General features: G+C 50.1%; 1 pseudogene; it reads left to right on the forward strand.

The window, feature by feature from the left end:
• The first annotated feature begins 1,561 nt into the window (after positions 1-1,561).
• LOC146720201 (small subunit ribosomal RNA) lies at positions 1,562-2,760 on the forward strand (annotated as a pseudogene).
• Positions 2,761-7,500: the final 4,740 nt, after the last annotated feature.

Raw genomic sequence — 7,500 nt, forward strand, 5'->3', positions numbered from 1 at the left:
CGAAAGCAACACGCCGCGAGCGAACTTGGAAGAATTTGTCGCTCGCCCGGCGAAAGCAACACGCCGCGAACGGACTTGGATGAATTTCTCGCTCGCCCGGCGAAAGCAACACGCCGCGCACGGACTTGGATGAATTTCTCGCTCGCCCGGCGAAAAGCAACACGCCGCGAACGGACTTGGAAGAATTTCTCGCTCGCCCGGCGAAAGCAACACGCCGCGAGCGAACTTGGAAGAATTTGTCGCTCGCCCGGCGAAAGCAACACGCCGCGAGCGAACTTGGAAAAAGCGGCTTGTGCGGCCGGAGGTGTCGCCCGCCAACGAAAGCAACACGCCGCGATCGGACTTGTGGTACGGGCGGCGCGTGCCGCCGGAGGTGTCGCCCGCCAACGAAAGCAACACGCCGCGAACGGACTTGGACGAATTTGCTCGCTCGCCCGGCGGAAAGCAACACGCCGCGAACGGACTTGGAAGAATTTCTCGCTCGCCCGGCGAAAGCAACACGCCGCGAGCGAACTTGGAAGAATTTGTCGCTCGCCCGGCGAAAGCAACACGCCGCGAACGGACTTGGATGAATTTCTCGCTCGCCCGGCGAAAGCAACACGCCGCGAACGGACTTGGATGAATTTCTCGCTCGCCCGGCGAAAGCAACACGCCGCGAACGGACTTGGAAGAATTTCTCGCTCGCCCGGCGAAAGCAACACGCCGCGAGCGAACTTGGAAGAATTTGTCGCTCGCCCGGCGAAAGCAACACGCCGCGAGCGAACTTGGAAAAAGCGGCTTGTGCGGCCGGAGGTGTCGCCCGCCAACGAAAGTAACACGCCGTGATCGGACTTGTGGTACGGACGGCGCGTGCCGCCGGAGGTGTCGCCCGCCAACGAAAGCAACACGCCGCGAACGGACTTGGAAGAATTTGTCGCTCGCCCGGCGAAAGCAACACGCCGCGAACGGACTTGGATGAATTTCTCGCTCGCCCGGCGAAAGCAACACGCCGCGAACGGACTTGGAAGAATTTCTCGCTCGCCCGGCGAAAGCAACACGCCGCGAACGGACTTGGAAGAATTTCTCGCTCGCCCGGCGAAAGCAACACGCCGCGAGCGAACTTGGAAGAATTTGTCGCTCGCCCGGCGAAAGCAACACGCCGCGAGCGAACTTGGAAAAAGCGGCTTGTGCGGCCGGAGGTGTCGCCCGCCAACGAAAGCAACACGCCGCGATCGGACTTGTGGTACGGGCGGCGCGTGCCGCCGGAGGTGTCGCCCGCCAACGAAAGCAACACGCCGCGAACGGACTTGGAATGAATTTCTCGCTCGCCCGGCGAAAGCAACACGCCGCGAACGGACTTGGAAGAATTTCTCGCTCGCCCGGCGAAAGCAACACGCCGCGAGCGAACTTGGAAGAATTTGTCGCTCGCCCGGCGAAAAATGGCACATACGCGCGTGTCGCGCGCCGCGTCGGTGTTTCGGCAGCGAACGCCGCCGCGGCGCGCGAAAAAGAGCTAGCGACGAGTCTTCGGCTCGTTTTGCGAGTTACTACCCCTGTCGAGTAAAACCGAACACGAAGCTCCCTGGGTGATCCTGCAGTAGTCATCTGCCTTGTCTCAAATAATTAGCATGCATGTCTCAGTGCATGCCGAATTAAGAAGTGAAACCGCGAATGGCTCTTAACATCATTTATGGGTTTTAGTTGTACCCACATTTACTTGGATACTGTGGTAATTTTAGCTAATACAGCAAAACAGAGTCCCGACCAGTTATGGAAGGGACTGGCTTTTATTAGATTCAAACCAATCGGTGCGGGCGGCTCGCCTTTCGTCCCCCGTTTATTTGGTGACGCCTGAATAACTTTGTGCGATCGCACGGTCCTATCACCGTCGACGCATCTTTCAAACGTCTGCCTTACAACTGTCGATGGTAGGTTCTGCTGCGCCCCCATGGTTTGTAACGGGTAACTGAGATCAGGGTTCGATTTCGAGAGGTGAGCCTGATAACGGCTACCACACATCCAGAGGCAGCAGCGCGCAAATGACCCACTCTCCCCGGCCCGGGAGTTAATTGACGAAAAATTAACGATAAACGGTACTCCATCCGAGGCCCGTAAATCGGAATGAGTACCTATTAAATCCTTTAACGAGGATCATTGAGGGCAAGTCCTGGTGCCCCAGCAGCCGCGGTAATTCCAGCTCCAATAGCGTATATTAAAGTTTTGCGGTTAAAATGCCTCGTAGTGAATCTGTGTCGCACACCGTCGGTTCACCGCCTTCGCGGTGTTTAACTGGTGCGTGATTGTGGACGTCCTACCGTGGGCTTAGCGCGCGGAGGGGCGGGCCCAACTAATATCCCGTTCGCGGTGCTCTTACTGAGTGGCGAGTCGCGGGTCCGGTAACGTTTACTTTGAACAAATTAGAGTGCTTAAAGCAGGCTAACCTTCGCTCTGAATACTGCGTGCATGGAATAATGGAATAAGGAACCTCGGTTCTTATTTTGTTTGGTTTCGGAACACCCGAGTAAGGATTAATAGGGACAGAATGGGGGCATTCCGTATTGCGAACGTTAGAGGTGAAATTCTTAGGATCCGTCGCAAGACGACGAAGCGAAAAGCATTTGCCAAAAATGTTTTCATTAATCAAGAACGAAAGTTAGAGGTTCGAAGGCGATCAGATACCGGCCCTAGTTCTAACCATAAACGATGCCAGCTAGCGATCCGCCGAAGTTCCTCCGATGACTCGGCGGGCAGCTTCCGGGAAACCAAAGCTTTTGGGTTCCGGGGGAAATATGGTTGCAAAGCTGAAACTTAAAGGAATTGACGGAAGGGCACCACCAGGAGTGGAGCCTGCGGCTTAATTTGACTCAACACGGGAAACCTCACCAGGCCCTGACAACCGGAAGGATTGACAGATTGATAGCTCTTCTTGATTCGGTGGGTGGTGGTGCATGGCCGTTCTTAGTTGGTGGAGGCGATTTGTCTGGTTAATTCCGATAACGAACGAGACTCTAGCCTGCTAAATAGGCGTACCCTATGGTATCGCGGAACTTTTGAAAGAAAATCTGCCCGATTTTTAGAAAAGTGCCACTATTTGAAAGAAATAAAATGTTTCTTTCAACAAGACGGTGCTTGACCACACAACGCCAGGATTGTAACAACTACTTGAACGAGCAGTGTTCGAGATTCGAACGGTAATAACCCGCGGACAAGAAAGCGTTAAAATATTCATGCATCTCGATCATGCCTCATGCAGCATGCATATAATTTATTAATTAATATCGTGGTCTAACATGCGTATTTTAAATTATATTTAAATTAGCGCTCGGCCGCGAGAGTATACGGATCTCCGCGCCTTCGAAAACAAGCGCTTAAAACAGTCTAAATTGTAAACACCGCTGTCGCGCGAGAGGAGAGAAAAACAAGTAAATAATTACAGTAAACGTTCCTTCACCCTTAATATCACAATAGAACGACAGCAAATGTACTCGAATATTCTAGAATTACAAGGCGTATAAGCCTTCTCTCTCGCGACCGCGGCGCTTTTTCCGATTGCTCATCGCGAATAAAGTGTGTTCATACGATAAATACTTGTCTTTGTCTAATTCATTACCGTTGCTTGCGGACACTTAGTAATTTACGACTCGGCTAATTCTCTCGGTAAATTCGGTGCGGTATATTAATTGTAATTTTTGTTAATAGTTTATATAAATATATTTTTTTGTGAACGTTACGCGTGTGTCGAGTGTTGTGTCTATTTCTCGGTCTCGCTTCCGACCACGTCCTATCCATCTTTCCGTCGCGCACAAGCAGTTTCCTGGACGTTGGATGGGTCGGTATGGCCCGATACGTTGGCCCCCAAGATCCCCGGACCTTAATTCTCTTGATTTCTTTTTATGGGGATACTGTAAGGAATCAATATACAAAACGCTTCCCGAGAACGTAGACGACTTAGAAACAGATTGCGATATGTAATTTGGAATATCGAAGAGAAGTAATGGAGAACGTCCAATTAAATTTATTTAAACGCATGCGAGCTTGCATAAGGATGGATGGTGGTCATTTGAGCACCTATTATAAATTAATCCGCTCTTTTCAGAGCGACCAAAGTCAATCCGCTCTTTTCAGAGCGACCAAAGTCAATCCGCTCTTTTCAGAGCGACCAATACATTTATACATGGAACATCTTGTTCGCAAAACATAATCATTTTTCTCACGTCTCGCTTAAAAAGAAAGGGCAAAACGGGCGGATAATGTTAAGTCATTAAAAAAAATGTATTATAACGTAAAAAATTATAATACGTTATAATATGCCTTTTTTAATAACATAATTATTATACGTTTTAATACATGTCTCGCGTCAATCACATGTTCGGCAATGCCGCGTGATTGTTATCGTCTAGACGTGTCGCGAAGCGTCGCGACGCGTTGCGTCATCCGTCGCCGCAGTCTGTTGTCGTGTCCTTGCCGTGTAAACAATTGTCATCCGCATCGAGTAACGTGTGCCTTTTACAAGTAATTTTTAATAATTAATCGGTACACTGAGAGAATTTTCTCTTAAATTTACCCTAAAAGTTATGGTAATTGTGAGACAATACGGTATGAAAAGAATTTTATTAAAATTTCTCTGATTAATATTTATCACATTAAAAATAATATCTATCACAATAAAATATGAAATATGTGTGATTAATTTTACTAAACTGTATAGTAAAATTAATCAAACATATTTTATATTTTCTTGTGATACATATTATTATTTTTAATATAATAAATAGTAGAGAAATTCTAATAAAATTCTTTCCACATTGTTAAAGATTCGTTCTTTGGATCGAATCCTCGAGGACGATCGAATTTTCTAGAATGTTTTTTTGTTAAATTCCTTAGTGTTTACGCCAAGGGAACACGTGAAACCAACGTGTACACTCGCCGCTAATTGGCGTGTGTACATCGCCTGATTTTCTGATGGTCCAATCGAGGACCCCGATCGGCTGCCGCCCTACGCGAGCTCCGAAATTCGCGCAGCCCTCGAGTCAGTCCTCGAGAGAGCGAGCGCCGAGAAACATAAGTCTCGGTACGCGACGAACTTGTAGAAAGTGAATAAACTAATTTATAAGAGTTTTAACAAGGCTCTGTAATATAAATATAAATTTAACGTATAAGACGGGCAACAAGAGCCAAATCGCGGATGACAATGCGTTATCCTAACGAAACTAAATAATTTTCCGGTTAGAATTAAATACCGGTGCACAAGGCACCAAATTTTACTTGGACACGGCCAAGATTTTAAAATATAAAATAATCTCATATTTGAGATTTAATTTTAATACCCCCTTTTTTTTTAACCCCCCTACGGAAATTAAATAAATGAATGCAAGAGAAACATATAGATCCGAAAATCGGGGATTCCCGATTCAGCGATTTTCGGATCTATATTTTTCTCTTGCATTCATTTATTTAATTTCCGTAGGGGGGTTAAAAAAAAAAAAAAAAAAAGAAAAAGGGGTATTGAAATTAAATCTCAAATATGAGATTATTTCATATTTTAAAATCTTGGCCGTGTCCAAGTAAAATTTGGTGCCTTGTGCACCGGTATTTAATTCTAACGGAAATTATTTAGTTTCGTTAGGATAACGCATTGTCATCCGCGATTTGGCTCTTGTTGCCCGTCTTATACGTTATGCGAGCGCGAGCGCCGAAAGGCGCGTTCAATCGAGACATTGTCGCGGAGAGCGAACGATCGAAAAGTCCTATTGTACGATAAAAAATTATCACGATAGCCGTATGGCGAATGTCAAACAACGATAATTAGCATTAATTAAGAAGGAAACAAACGAAATGCCGGGACAATAAGGTATAAGCACCGACGGTACCTCCGGGCCGGGCGGCACCTCCGGGTCGGGCGGCACCTCCGGGCCGGGCGACACCTCCGGGAACCACGGCCGACCGGCGGCACCTCCGGGCCGGGCGACACCTCCGGGAACCACGGTCGACCGGCGACACCACCGGACCGGGCGACACCTCCGAGAACCACGGCCGACTGGCGACACCTCCGGGACGGGCGGCACCTCCGGACGACCGAATGATCTCTCGAAGTCAGACGACCGCCGGCGGTACCTCCGGAACACTTAACGACGATTTACGGCGCCGCAACGAGCAGAGCTACGTAAAAACGTTTCGGACGAAAGTTACAATTCGGCGCTCGCTCGACATGAGGACGCTGTCCGATTACTAACTCGAAACGTGTCTCTCAAACCCACGTGTCGGAGACATATATTTCGAATTATTACGGATGATACGCAACACGCAAGCTGCGGTGACCGCGATTACGGTACGAAACACTCGCCCGATGCGAAATCACGCGCGCGGCAACCGAGACGGCTCGTTACGGGCGTGATTATACGTGCGGCACCACATAACGGCCGGCGTCAACTTAGGGGACGGACGGCACCTCCGGGACGGGCGACACCTCCGGACGACCGAATGATTTCACCAAGTCCGTCGCCCGCCGGCGGTACCACCGGGGCACTTGACGGCGAGTAGCGCCGCTACGAGAAGATAATGCTACGATACGGAAATACGTTTCGGACAAAGGTTTCGTACTTTTCGACGCTCCGCACGACCGCGCGACACGATTATTACGATATCTGCTAATTCTCGGTTACCACTCGTCGAATGCACAATCTTCGAGATTCTACGACCGATACGTGGACGAATGCAGGCAGGATGCCGATAAGCGAAGCCGGAGTGATTGCACGAATAAACTTTCCGATGCGTCCTCATTTAATTAATCTCATTTAGCTCGTTCGTTAGCGGTACAAGCGAGAACTCGGGAACAGGCGCAAGTTCGCTCGCAGCGCGTTGCTCTCGCGGCGAGCGAGAAATTTTTCCAGGCCCGATAGCGGCGTGTTGCCTTGTATGCGGGCGACACCTCCGGCGGCACGCGCCGCCCGTAACCCAAGTACGATCGCGGCGTGTTGCTTTCGTTGGCGGGCGACACCTCCGGCCGCACGAGCCGCTTTTTCCAAGTTCGCTCGCGGCGTGTTGCTTTCGCCGGGCGAGCGACAAATTCTTCCAAGTCCGTTCCGCGGCGTGTTGCTTTCGCCGGGCGAGCGACAAATTCTTCCAAGTTCGCTCGCGGCGTGTTGCTTTCGCCGGGCGAGCGAGAAATTCTTCCAAGTCCGTTCGCGGCGTGTTGCTTTCGCCGGACGAGCGAGAAATTCATCCAAGTCCGTTCGCGGCGTGTTGCTTTCGCCGGGCGAGCGACAAATTCTTCCAAGTTCGCTTCGCGGCGTGTTGCTTTCGCCGGGCGAGCGAGAAATTCTTCCAAGTCCGTTCGCGGCGTGTTGCTTTCGCCGGGCGAGCGAGAAATTCATCCAAGTCCGTTCGCGGCGTGTTGCTATTCGCCGGGCGAGCGACAAATTCTTCCAAGTCCGTTCGCGGCGTGTTGCTTTCGATTGGCGGGCGACACCTCCGGCGGCACGCGCCGCCCGTACCACAAGTCCGATCGCGGCGTGTTGCTTT

This window comes from Nylanderia fulva, unplaced genomic scaffold (assembly GCF_048542155.1).
Source record: "Nylanderia fulva isolate GAGA-0341 unplaced genomic scaffold, ASM4854215v1 Scaffold745, whole genome shotgun sequence".
In the NCBI taxonomy this organism is placed as follows: Eukaryota; Metazoa; Arthropoda; class Insecta; order Hymenoptera; family Formicidae; genus Nylanderia; species Nylanderia fulva.